General features: G+C 43.5%; 1 protein-coding gene across 2 annotated transcripts in view; it reads right to left on the bottom strand.

The window, feature by feature from the left end:
• The window catches only part of MAPK4 (mitogen-activated protein kinase 4), a 104,199-nt gene that overhangs the window by 71,212 nt on the left and 18,999 nt on the right, over positions 1 to 13,988 (bottom strand). The window contains exons 2-3 of one of the 2 annotated variants that reach the window (XM_084832021.1): positions 7,925 to 8,072; positions 4,642 to 4,796 (exon numbers count right to left, since the gene is read on the bottom strand). The exons of the other annotated variant lie outside the window; for it this stretch is intronic. The gene's annotated coding sequence lies outside the window, so the exon portion shown is untranslated. The remainder of the gene's footprint in view (positions 1 to 4,641; positions 4,797 to 7,924; positions 8,073 to 13,988) is intronic. 2 annotated transcript variants of the gene reach the window in all.

The raw sequence follows: 13,988 nt of genomic DNA, 5'->3' as shown, positions 1-13,988 counted from the left end.
CTTTTTTTTTATTTGCTGGTTTTATGGTTTTTATGCTTTTGTTTAATTTGTAGAGTTATAGTCTATTGTTTTTCTAATTTTATGTACACCACCCTCAGATCACCTTGGGTGATAAGAAGTAGTATAGAATTTTTAAAGGTAACAAATTTCTGTTAGCCAGGATGGGTGAATTTTCTTTTAAGTGCTGTTATCAGAGTGAAACGGCTACCTTCCTTTGGAATCCTCAAAAATACTTTTTATTGAGATATTGCAATATGTATGAAAGTTTATTAATCTGTCAAAAAGCGATACAGTTGACTGCAGTCCTATACCCACTTACCTGGAAGTAAGTTCGATTGAATTTAATGGGACTTATTTCTGAGTAGACAGATTGTGCTGTAAACACACCTTTAATCAGCCAACTGCCATATTTTTTTGAACTTTTTGTGAAATATGATAACTTGTGAAGACACAACAGTAAAACAGGTCTTGTCACCTTGGTTTTGCAGATTGGGGCGATTGGCAAGAGAATAGCACTGAAAGCAACGAATTATTCAAACTGCTTAACCAAGGTTATATGATGGGGAATCCTGAGCCAGAATTCTTGAGCAATCAATGTCTAAATAAGGCCTTTCCCTCCTTCCCCAGAGTCCCAAGCTGTTGCCAAGATGTCTGTGGACTCTCTCTTAACAGACAGGTTTTCTGTTCATCACTTCATCTGAGGACGAAGAGAGAAGCAAGAGAAAAAAAGAAATGTTGGATCTCTCAGCTGCAAGGCAAGTGTTGAGTTTTGACAGATGCACATAGCAGTCTACCTGGACAAATACTGGTTGACAGGGCCGGCCCTACCATTAGGCAGAGTGAGGTGGTTACCTGAGGTGGCAGCTAGGTGTTTAAGGAGAGAGCTGTGTGCTATGTTGCTTGCACTGTGACTCACTGACAGTGTTGAAGAAAGATTCAACCATCAATCCAGTTGACTTTTGTACATGAAATGAGAGGGGGCATCCTCTTGTTCTTTGCTTCAGGCAGCAAAACGTCTTGGGCCAGCCCTGTTGGCTCAGAAGTTAAGAGTTGGCCCTCCCACCAGGTTCCATGAGCATTCAGTCATTTGACCATTCATTCATTGCCAGACCAGTTCTTTTGTTCAAAGTAAACTTTTACTTTGTAAAAAAGTTTTACAAAGTAAACACTGTCTAGCGGCCATAGGATATGCTCATTTCCGGGAACTGCCTGCCCCTCTCGACTGCGCTGCCTCCAAGGCAGCACAGAGAAGCCCTGTCATGCACACTTGCAAGAGGAGCGCGGAGCGACTGAAAAGGGGTGGGGAGCATTCCAGAGGGGGGCGAGCGGACCTGCGCGTACGACACATCCAATGTGTAGTATGGCAGCTTCCTCTCCTGGTTGGGCTCCCGCTGCTAGACAGCCAAAAACGGCTGTCTAGTGAAAAACAGCAATCCCCCCGCCCCTGTGCCTCTCCTGCCTTGCTTTGGATAGGCAGTCACCTCCGAATTTGGAGGCAGCCACCTATCTAGTTAGGATTGCGCCTTAAAAGTATAAAAGTGCTCCGGCAATTGCAGGAGAGGGGAAGTTTCTTAGTTTCTCCTATGCATACACACACTTCCCAGTCAGTATGGGGACAGCCAGCTTCTGTGTAAACTAACTTGGAGAACTGGGGTTTCTTTGTTTTCTAGAGCGGGACTCTAAAGAGGAAAGGTACATTTGGACTGAATGAGGTGAGGACTTTTGCAGATTGTCCATGTCACTTTATAATGTCCTGTCTCTCTCTCCCTCACCCCACCCCACCTGCTCCCAGGTTTTATGTAAAAAGGTAACTGGCCCCAGTAACATGACCATATCTTCACCCCAAACTGCAATCTTTTCTCTAAAACACCTCTTTCCAGGCTGGTGAGCCATTTTCGGCTTTTGTAACCTTGCCCACAGCTTTTACATAACAGCAGCAGCTGCTTCAAATAGTTCAGCACTGGGAAATTTTAAAGACTTCTTTACAGGAAAACGTGGCATTTGTATTGTATAAATATATATTTCTGGGAAGACAGAGCTTCAGAGTGTGCCATTACCTTTACCTACTGTGAGGAAGCTTAGGAGCAAACGGAATGTTACAAAAGGTGCCCACAACTGGATCTCCCAACTTTAAAAAGATGGAAAGAAATGTAGCTGGAGTTTGCAGAGGTAAGAAGAAGGGGGTGTTTTAATCCTTTCCCTCTGCATTGCTTTCCCCAATCAATATAACCCACAGGCTGCTTTTTGGCCTGCATGGGTTGGGGGGAGTAGAAAAAGGGTTAGACCTGGGGTCTCCAATGTGGCTCCTGCCAGGCTCCCCGCCCTCCTAATTTTTTAAACTTTTAAAGATTTTTTTTAACTGGCAGACTATCATGCTGTAAAGTCAGTGCCAGCCTCTAGTGCTGCTCCATCTTTATTTCCAAGGACAAAGGGCCTTGTAGGCATTCCTAGAAAATAAAAATGGTGGGTGGCTGCAGTCCAGTGCTTTATTTTGAAATATGCCTTCTGTCAAATGGGTATTGGAACACAAAACTGTGGGTTCAAAAGAATAGTTTTGTGTTTTGGAGTTCAGAAACTCACCTCTGCCTTGTACTTGGGTTCTTGAGTAAGTTAAGTTTCTTTTAGCTTCAGCAGTTTGCCCCCTGGAAAATGGGTGTTTTGTGACTGGCCATGCCCATCCTGGCAGCCATTTTGTAAATGGGAAGCCAAATCATGATAGCCATTTTGTGAGAGTGCCCATGACATGCTATCAAAACTTCAAATGCACCCACCAGCTCGAAAAGTTTGGAGACCCCTGAAAGTCTCAGTCCCTATGAGCAAATACACACACACAGTAGTTGGTCTGAATAGTTTTGACTTCTTTGACAAGTAGGTTTGAATTTTCCTTAGTGCGTTACCATCCCCAAGAACCTGGGCCTTTTAATAACTTATGATGTGCTTGCAGGTTTGGCACTTTCAGGCTTCTGTACAGCAAAGCTCCGATCACTGGAACACCAGCTCGTGTCTACCTGGACATATGCAACCCTGGAACTCTCCCCAAGTAATGGTGGTGGTACATGGTCCTGCTTTGGCAACACAGAAGCAAAACAGAAATGCTTTAAAAAAAGTGGCTTCTTCTGACCATCTCCACCGATGGTACCCAGGTGTCAGGAGCACCCTAGCGGCCTCTTTCAGTAGACTCCAATAGCCAACTCAAGACACAGACGAAAGGATTCTTTTCAAGGCTTTAATCCTTTTACAACTTAATGACTCTTTCAGATGCTAATCACCAGCGACTAAGCAAGGAACAGCAGAGTCGCCTATGCTCCGAGTAGGCAGTTGATCTCCATTTGAAGGAGAATCACTTGCAGACCCTGAACTCATGGGCTAGGGAGAGATCCTCCCTCTTTCCCTTGGGTCCACGGGAGGTGGCCGTTGCTTGCGTGCCAAATGGGCGCTACACCTCCTTTCCGCACCCTCCATCGCTCATCGCTCCCTGCGTCGAGAGTCTAGCAAGCCCCCCTCCTGCACTTTCTCACTGCTAGGATCACTATCTATCTCAGGAATGCCAGCAGGAGGAATCTCTGCCAGCTGCTGTGCCTGTGAGGGATGCGCTGGCTCCTCTCCCACGGATTGCTGCTCCTCCTCAGAATCAGAACTGCTCTGGGGTTCTATCGGCTCAGTTTCCACCCTGACACCAGGTAAGCTGTAAGGGTGTGGTAGGCAGGGAGTGAAACAACTGACCTAACAACTCAAACGGAACAAAAGGGTAGGAACCCATGATCAGAGCTTAATTTGACATCTACCCTGGAAGTTGTTTTCAGAGCCGAAGTTTAGCAGCATTGACATACATGAAGTAACAGAAATGAGAGTGCCTCCGAGAACATGAAGATGAGTAGCCATGGCCAACCCTCAACATCAGGGATTAGATACCAGAGATGTCAAGTCCCAAGAATGAGTTTTTTAGCAGGTCTTGCACCCAATTAAGAAACAAAGTTGTTCAGAAATATCCTAGACCAGATCTCCAGAAATTCCTAGGCCCATTAACATGAATGCAGGATAATGTACAATGCATCTTCCCAAAAAACATTATCCCCTCCACCAGCCTCTTCCTACATGTGACATGCATTTTAAAAAACAATGCAGCCAAATCTCCTTAAAGAATTAACATTTTAAAGAAAAATGAAATGGGCTACATCTTAAGTCCAAGTCCTAAAATAGCACAGAGCAGAACACAATGTATATCCAATGACTCTTAGCAGTTCCCATGTCACACTGAAAATCAAAGGTTGTACCATGCTTTAGCAGTCGCCCAGGACAATCATCTACAGCAATAATGAGATTAGGTGGATTAACCTTCAGGCGGAAGGTGTGGGGGGAGAAAAATTAGGAAGGAGCATCGCTAAAATGGGTAGCCCATCTGTGCTGCATTTTTGGTGCTATGTGGGGAGCAGGGGAGACAAGATGACTCCAACCAGCTGTCTGAACATAGGGGAAAACCTCTGAATAACCTTATATACACACGGTGGGAAGATAAGCAATGACCTCTGAGTAGCATACCAGTCAAGTGCGTGCCCAATGACAGCTCCTTGGTCTTAATCAGGTTGATTAGTGTCAGTTCTGCCAAAAGTTCATTTTGGTCCTATTTCTGTAGCAGTATACCTTTAGCAAAATGCCAGCATTCCCAGTTGCAGCCTCTCTCCTCTCTCTCTCAGCAGCCAAGTGCACCAACTCTTCATTGCAGTATAGAGGAGTGTTGAACCTCTTTCAACCCAAGGGGCGGATTTCATTTCAGAGAAGCTCTCGGGGGCTGCATTCTAGTGATGGGTGGAGACAAAGGCAAAAGGGATGGCACCAAAAACCAAAAATACCAGCAGAATGGAATGGGCAAAAAACTGCACAAAAGTTGGGAAAGCACAACTCTCCCTGGTCAGGGTACAGGGGTGGGGCCAAGAGAAGGGAGTTTTCACACAGCCTCCCTTGCTTTTCAGATGAGGGCCTCCAATCAGATTCACTGCAGCAGCAGTTGGGCCTATCTATATAAGGAGGCCTGCTTGCAAGGGAGCCAGCTCTCTGAGTGTGAAGAGCCCCAGTGACAAAGCGTCAGCAAATAAACAAGTTAAGCAACTGTGTGGGTTTAGCAACAGGGCGAGGAAGCCAGGGTGGGGAACTCTTCCCTCCCTAATCCATATTCACAGTACGTAACTGTAAATAAATAACTATAAATCATTTCCCCAACTTCTCATAGTAAACAACTAAGTTTTCCAGGGAAAGCACACCCAAATAAAAAAAATCAGTTATCGAGGTAGAAAGCCAGCAGTGGAGAGGGGGCTATTTGTTCCCTTGAGGCCAAGGTTGCTGACCTGGAGAAGCTAAGAGAGGCAAAGAGATTGGTGGAAGAGACCTTCAGGGACCTATTAGCTGTGTCCCACTCTCAGGGTGACAGCTCCTCTGCTGTCATGGAGATTGCAGGTCTCGGGGAAGGAGGGCATCATTCTGAGGAAAAGGGAAATGATCTCTTAGAAGGGACTCATTCCTTGGAAGACAAACAAATATCTTCTTGTACCGAGGATGTGCTTCCTGGGGGAGGGGGGCTTGAGGTAGTGGGAGATTCAATCATTAGACACATAGACAGCTGGGTTTGTGATGTGCGTGTAGACCACATGGTGAATTGCCTGCCTGGTGCAAAGGTTGCGGATATCACGCATTGTCTAGGTAGCCTAGTAGATAGTGCTGGGGTGGAGCCAGTGGTCGTGGTCCATGTTGGTACCAACGATGTGGGAAATGTAGTCGTGAGGTCCTGAAAGCCACATTTAGGTTGCTAAGTAGGAGGTTGAAATCAAGGACCATCAAGATGGCTTTCTCCGAAATGCTACCAGTTCCATGTTCAGGGCCAGCTAGACAGGTGAAGCTGCGTGGATGAGACAGTGGTGCAAGGTGGAAGGATTCAGATTTGTTAGGCACTGGGGAACATTTTGGGACAAGCTGGGCCTGTACAAGAGGGACAGGCTCCACTTGAACCAAAATGGAACCAGACTGCTGGTGCTAAACTTAAAAAAGGTGGCAGAGCAGCTTTTAAACTAAACCCTGGGCGAAAACTGACAGGAGCTGGGAGGCATCCGGTTCGGGTTAAATCATCCCAAAGGGATGAATATGACAATGATTTTGATTGCCCAAATATAGAAGGGGAGGAAATAGGCCAGGAGTACATAGTAGAACATAATAGCCAATCAAAGGAGCCAATGCCCCATAGCAAAAGATACACACACCAAAGGCATCTGGGGAAGGATACTGTGTACAGGTGTTTTTATGCAAATGCAAAAAGCCTCCGAGCCAAAATGGGAGAATTGGTGTGCTTGATTTTAAAGGAAAACCTGGATATAGTGGGCATTACAGAAACCTGGTGGAGTGGAGGGAACCAGTGGGAGACGGTCATCTCTGGATATAATCTCTATAGGAAGAACAGGGAAGGGCGTACTGGGGGAGGTGTTGCACTGTACATCAAAGAGGGCATAGTGTCGAGCGGACTAGAACACCTAAAGGGGTAGGCACAGAAGCACTGTGGGTGACAACACCAGTCTCCAAAACTAATTTAGTGCTAGGAACATGCTATCAGCCCCCAGACCAGAATGCTCAGAGTGACCTTGTGAAGGAAAATGAAATCAGGGAGGCTTCCAAACAAGGAAGTATTGTAATAATGGGCGACTTCAATTACCCCCACATTGACTGGATAAATGCATGTTCCAGCCATGAGAAAGAGGTTAAATTTCTAAATGCCCGAAATGATTGTGACCTGGAACTGTTGGTCATGGAACCAACCAGAGGGGAGGCAACCTTGGATTTAATGCTAAGTGGTGTCACCCAGAACCTAGTACATGATGTAAATTTTGTTGAACCACTTGGAAACAGTGATCACAGTGCTATCAGATTTAATATATCTTTGAGTGGAAAAGTGCCCAGGAAGTCCGACACAGTCACATTTGACTCCAAAAAAGGAAACGTCTCTAAAATGAGGGAACTCGTGAAAAGGAAGTTAAAAGGGGGAGTCCAGAGGATTAAATCTCTTCAGAATGTTTGAAGATTACTCAAAACCACAATAGAAGCCCAGCTAAAAATGTATACCACAAGTTAGGAAAGGTAGCACCAAGTCCAAGAGGTTGCTGGCGTGGTTAATGAGCAGTGTTAAGGGAACTATTAAAGTAAAGAGAGATCCTTCAGAAAATGGAAGTTTTGCCCAAATGAGGAAAACAAAAAGGGGCACAAGCTTGCACAAAGGTGATGCAAGAGGACAATAAGAGATGCAAAAAAGCATTTTGAAGAGCATATCGCTAACAACATCAAGGCCAACCATAAAGAATTCTTTAAATGTATCAGAAGCAGAAAACCAGCTAGGGAGGCAGTTGGGCCACTGGATGACAATGGAGTTAAAGGAGTACTGAAGGAGGACAAGGAGACTGCAGAGAAGCCGAATGAATTCTTCTCATCTGTCTTCACTGCAGAAGATATAGGACAGATACCTGTGCCTGAATGGATGTTTTCAGGAAGGGAGTCTGAGGAACTGAGGCAAATAGTGGTGACAAAAGATGAAGTTCTCAACTTTATTGATAAATTGAAAGCAAATAAATCACCGGGGGTAGATGGTATCCATCCCAGAGTTCTCAAAGACCTCAGATAAGAAATTGCTGATCTTCTAACCAAAATATGCCAAATGTCCCTAAGATCAGCCTCTATACCAGAGGATTGGAAGATGGCCAATGTAACACCAATTTTCAAAAAGGGATCTAGGGGGGATCTGGGAAATTACAGGCCCATTAGCTTAATGTCTGTTCTGGGTAAATTGGTTGAAGGCATTATAAAAGATAAAATTACTAAGCATATAGAAGGACAAGCCCTGCTGAAAAAGAATCAACACAGCTTTCACAAAGGTAAGTCTTGTCTCACTAACCTTTTAGAGTTCTTTGAGACAGCGGTGATCTGGTAGACATTGTTTACTTGGACATCCAAAAGGCTTTTGACAAAGTCCCTCACCAAAGACTCCTGAGCAAACTTAGCAGTCATGGAATAAGTGGAGAGGTCCTCTTATGGATCAGTAACTGGTTAAAGAACAGAAAGCAGAGAGTAGGAATAAATGGTAAATTTTCCCAATGGAGGGAAGTAAATAGTGGGGTCCTGCAGGGATCTGTATTAGGACCAATGTTTTTCAACCTATTCATAAATGATCTGGAATTAGGAGTAAGCAGTGAAGTATTTGTTTGCGGATGACACCAAATTATTTAGGGTGGTTAAAACAAAAAGGGATTGTGAAGAGCTCCAAAAGGATCTCTTCAAACTGGAGGAATGGGCATCTAAATGGCAAATGTGTTTCAATGTAGGCAAATGTAAAGTGATGCATGTTGGAGCAAAAAATCCCAACTTCAAGTATAGCCTGATGGGATCTGAGCTAGCAGTGACTGACCAGGAAAGAGATCTTGGGGCTGTGTTGGACAGCTCGATGAAGATGTCAGCCCAGTGTGCGGCCGCTGTAAAAAAGGCAAAGTCCATGTTAGGCATAATTAGGCATTGAGAATAAATTGCCAATATCATACTGCCCCTATACAAATCTATGGTACAACCACAATTAGAATACTGTATCCACTTCTGGTCACCACACCTAAGAAAAGATATTGTAGAGCTGGAAAAAGTACAGAAAAGGGCAACTAAAATGATCAAGGGGCTGGAGCATCTCCCCTATGAGAGAAGGTTACAATAGCTAGGCTTGTTTAGCTTGGAAAAAGGAGAGTTAGGGGAGACATGATAGAGGTGAACAAAATTATGCATGGTGTGGAGAATGTGGATAGGGAGAGATTTTTTCCACTGTCTCAAAATACTAGAAGGCAGGGTCACCCTATGAAGCTGATTGGTGGGAGATTCATGACAGATAAAAGGAAGTACTTCTTCACACAGCGCATAGTTAAACTATGGAATTCACTTCCACAAGATGTAGTGAAGGCCACCAATTTGGATGGCTTTAAAAGGAAATTGAACAAATTCATGGAAGAGAAGGCTATCAATGGCTACTAGTTCTGATGGCTAGATGTGTCAGAGGTAGTCTGCCTATGTACACCAGTTGCTGGGAAACATGGGTGGGAGGGTGCTGTTGCACTCATATCCAACTTGCGGGTTTCCCATGAGCGGCTGGTTGGCCACTGTGTGAACAGAATGCTGGACTAGATGGACCCTTGGTCTGATCCAGCATGGCTCTTCTTATGTTCTTAGAAGGGGTGTGGCCCCTTGGGGAAGTCAGGATTTGGCCCGAGGCCTGAGGTTCTGCTCCCCTGGGTTAGAGTGCAGAAAAGGGCAACTAAAATTATCAAGGGGCTGGAGCATCTCCCATGTTCTTGTGTTCTTATGAGTGTCAGACTAGTTCTGGAGAAAACACAGTTCAAATCCCTGTCCAGCCATGATGCTCACTGCGTAATCCACCAATGCCTTTCTCCAGGTGCCCCCACCAGAGGTGGGATGGAGGTCAACTACAGAGAGAGGGTTTTTTTGGCTGTGGCGCCTCAGTTATGAGAGTCTCACCTGGTACCAATGTTATATTGTATCAGGAGGAAGATTTGACCAGGAGCAAATTTGGTAAGATTAAAACATCTGGATGCTAACATTTAGCAAGCCCCAAGTGACTGCAATCAGTCATGCATTCTAAATGTTTGCCTCACTATTTTTAGGGATGTTGGAGAAATCCACAATGGAACCAAATGAGTTCGGATTTTAATGAATCTTACCCCTGGGTTCCACACCGAACCAGCTTTTCCCATCAGGCAAATTCCATGGACTTGCAGAGCAGTTTTCTAACTTTCCTGAATTTTGCAGAAATTTCATTGTAGAAAAATAAGCAAAATTAAAAAAAAAAAACCAGACAAAAATGCACATTTACCCCATAGGCTAAAGTGTGAAAATGCGCATTTGAGGGAGAATTTGCGCATTTTTGCACATGTAAAATTGCACAACTGTGTATTTGTGCAAATGGAAATTTGTGCAAATCCAGAAACAAAAAAATCCAACTCCATCAATTTATTATTATTATCATCCACCTTTTTCCCAATACTGGGACTCAAGGTGGCTTACAGCATTAAAAACGTTTACAGTTCAAACATATAAATAGAAATATACAAAATTTAAAAATATAATTAAATCATCAATAATATTAAAATTGCATAAAATATCAAAATTTGAAAAGACAGTAACAATTTAAACAATAGTATCAATCCATCATATTCTCACTGCTCCGGACTATCTATCCCCAAAGCCCTGCTGGAAAAAAACAGTTTTTGCCTGCCTGTGGAAACATACCAAGGTGCCACTCTCGCCTCCCTGGGAAGGGAGTTCCAGAGCCTTGGGGCAACCACCAAGAAGGCCGGAGGGCACACAATGGAACAGAAGGCACCTAACAATCATGAAACACAGATGGAACAGATTTTACACAATCTATACATCCCTAGTTATTTTGCTATCTTATCTTAAAAATATCTCTTTCCTTGGAGTTTACATAGTTTCTGACAAATGGTCATTGAAGCACTCCAATTGTATCAAAAATTCCTTTTCAAGTTCTCAGGTAACAATCTAAGGTATAAGTAAATTTATTATTATTAATATTTACTTTAGACTCTTGTGAGAGTTATTCTTTGTCTCTCTATCTTGTTTCTTCAGAACTGGGTGAGGTGTTTGAGAGGAATACAGTCTGGCTACATATTGATTACACAAAAACAATCGTTCCACTTTTCTGATGAAGCACAGAAACTGCATTAAATTCCAAAGTTGTTGTCGGATAACTTACTACTGCTCACTATTATTATCATTTGTTCAAAAGTGATATTTATGAACTCAATCCCTTCTTGTCTGAGCATATGTACTACTGTTAACCATTACCATCAAGAGATATTTTTAATTGTGATTTTACTTGCAGAATAGACGTAAATTACTTATGTTTACTATCATTAGTATTTATTAAAATGACACATTTTTGAACTGTATTCATTTTTGTATGGTAGATGTTTGTATGGTAGATACACCATTTCGCATTCCTGAAGATAACTAAGTGCATATTATCATTTGAGACTCTTTTGCATCATTGTGCTATCTTTCAAATGCCGGGCAAAACGCTTCTTATTCACCCAGGCATTTTAAAGACCATTGTTTTACTTGTATCTGCTGTTTGTCCTAATATTTTTTGGAATAGTATCCTTTCATAGGGATATATTTTTAATTATTTCTCATTTATTATAAACTGCCTTGGAATCCATTTTGATGAACAGCAGTATGTAAATAGTTGAAACTAACAAACCAGGCACAATCACTCTCTCTAAGCCTGATCTACCTCATAAGGTTGTTGTGAAGATATAATAGGGCTAGAAGACCATATGCCACTCAAAACTCATTCAAGGAAGGGAAGAATAAAAGTGTTATAAATTTATCTGGGAGAAATTAAATAAATCCCATAAAGCTGATACGCGCTTGACTACTTTCTTCAGAATGCTGGTATTTACCACATCAGGTAAAAGGCTGGAGAACTATTTTTAAATTGTTACTGCCAGTATAATATAGTGACTATATGAAGCTTTTAGTATAAAAGCATTCTCCTCCATTCAAGGAAAGAGAAGAATCCACAGGCAGTTCCCCCCCCCCCCCCCCGCTTACGGACTTCTTTTTTATTATGTTAATTCCCTGGGCACAATCTGAAATATGCTAAAATTGTGGTGTTTAGAGATGAAAGAATGTTGTACGTACTGCAAGAGGCAGCTGTCTCTACCTACTCTGCTTCATTTGAAGAGCAGAGGGTTACTTAGCTTTCAAGTAGGGTTTGTGCTCTTTCTTCCCCACCACCACCTCCCTTCCTCATCAAAAGCCTCTTTCTGTAGCTTTCCTAATGAATTTATGAAACAGCGAAAACACTGGGAGCCGTTATCATGGAACATCTTCAAGACACAAAGGAAGCGTCTCGGGACATGTAATGTTTTAAGAATAGCAGGGCTAGTTTGAAAGCACCCATCACCACATTCAAAATGAATGCAGCTTTTTTTATTGTCCCAGGATGAACTCTGAAAATAAAATGTTTGTTTGGTTACCTTTGGGTTGTTTAACCCCCCGTACAACCCAGAGTTCAGGGTTCAGACCTCACAATAATAACCCAGTTCCTGTGTTATTAATTGAAAGTGGAAGCAACAAGAACACAGGAGGCAGCAGGGCTCGCTCACTCTCACTCAGCCACTACAATTCCTATAATTAATTAATTGTTAATTACAATTAAACAATCCAGGAATTGCTGCTTTGTGCAAAAATGTCTACATTTTTGCCACAGTTTGAGTTTGAACCCAGGAAGAGCCACACTGGCTAGTGCCCATGCCATCACCAAGGCACCTCTTGCTCCAGTCCTAGCGGAGTCTTGCTATTATTATTACTGTTGTTGTTGTTGTTATTTACATTTCTATACCACCCCATAGCCAAAGCTCTCTGGGCAATTTACAGAAGTTAAAACATTAAATGCAATATAAAAAGTTTAAAAGCCATTTACATAAAAGCACACAGACAATATACACGAACAACCTATAACTAAAAACAACTGTGAACAGTCAAACATAACTAAAGACACATACAGGCCCGATTAAAACTCATGATGTGCTGCCAAATGCCTGAGAAAAGAGATAGGCCTTAACCTGACACCGAAAAGATAATAATGTTGGCACCAGGCGGACCTCATTGGGGAGCTTGTTCCACAGATAGGGGGGCCACCACTGAGAAGGCCCTCTCCCTTGTTGCTGCCTTCCGAGCTTCCCTTGGAGGAGGCACTCGGAGGAGGACCTTAGATGCCAAACATAGTGTACAGGTAGGTTCATTTCGGGAGAGGCATGCCATCAGTACTGTGGTCCCAAGCCATGTAAGGCTTTATAGGTTAAAATCAGCACCTTGAATTGAGCTTGGAAGCATACAGGCAGTCAGTGCAAGCGGGCCAGAGTTGGTCTTATATGTTCGGACCTTCTGGTCCCCATTATAAATCTGGCCGCTGCATTTTGCACAAGCTGCAGCTTCCGAACTGTCTTCAAAGGCAGCCCCACGTAGAGCACATTGCAGTAATCTAACTTGGAGGTTACCAGAGCATAGACAACTGAAGCCAGGTTATCCCTGTCCAGATAGGGGCATCGCTGGCCCACCAAGCGAAGTTGGTAGAAGGCACCCTGTGCCACTGAGGCCACCTGAGCCTCAAGTGACAAAGATGGTTCCAGGAGGACTCCCAAGCTATGGACCTGCTCCTTCAGGGGGAGTGCAAGCCCATCCAGAAGAGGTTGAACACCTTCCATCCAGTCAGCAGAACCACCCACCAACAGCATCTCAGTCTTGTCTGGATTGAGCTTCTGTTTATTAGCTCTCATCCAAAAATTAGCAATTATTTTAACATGTTTGTAAAAAGAAAACAGTATAAATATATACCACTTTCAAAAGAGAGAGAGAGAGGAACAGAAAATTAAGGCAAAGAGCCTGCTTGAAGGATCAGTGGAGAGGCAAGACTACAGGGCTGAACAGGTACCAGAGGCAGTGAGCCTATGTATGCCAGTTGCTGGGGAACATGGGTGGGAGGGTGCTGTCGCGCTCGTGTCCTGTTTGTGGGTTCCTGGTTGACAGCTGGTTGGCCACTGTGTGAACAGAATGCTGGACTAGATGGACCCTTGGTCTGATCCAGCAGGGCTCTTCTCATGTTCTTATGTTCCAGCATCGACTTTGCCATTACGTATGCAAAGCTGGGATAGCATCACAGTGAAGGAAAAGGCAAGACTATAATTAAAGAGAAGATCAAACCCTTTGGTAGATGCAAGTGCACAATTCTGTAACAGACTTTTCTACTCTGAAGATAAAGTTCAGGAGTTGGGTCTTTGCAGAGTGACATCCATTACATCTTGTTAATAAGTGGCTGATATTTACCACAGAGTCACTTAACCCTCTGCCCCAGCTCCTGAGGCACCCTGTCAGCTCGATGC

Source organism: Heloderma suspectum, chromosome 2 (genome assembly GCF_057233095.1).
Source record: "Heloderma suspectum isolate Gila_16-S chromosome 2, 16-S_ref, whole genome shotgun sequence".
NCBI classification, from domain to species: Eukaryota; Metazoa; Chordata; class Lepidosauria; order Squamata; family Helodermatidae; genus Heloderma; species Heloderma suspectum.
The sequence above is the reverse complement of the archived record's forward strand: the minus strand, read 5'-3'. Positions and strand labels throughout refer to the sequence as shown.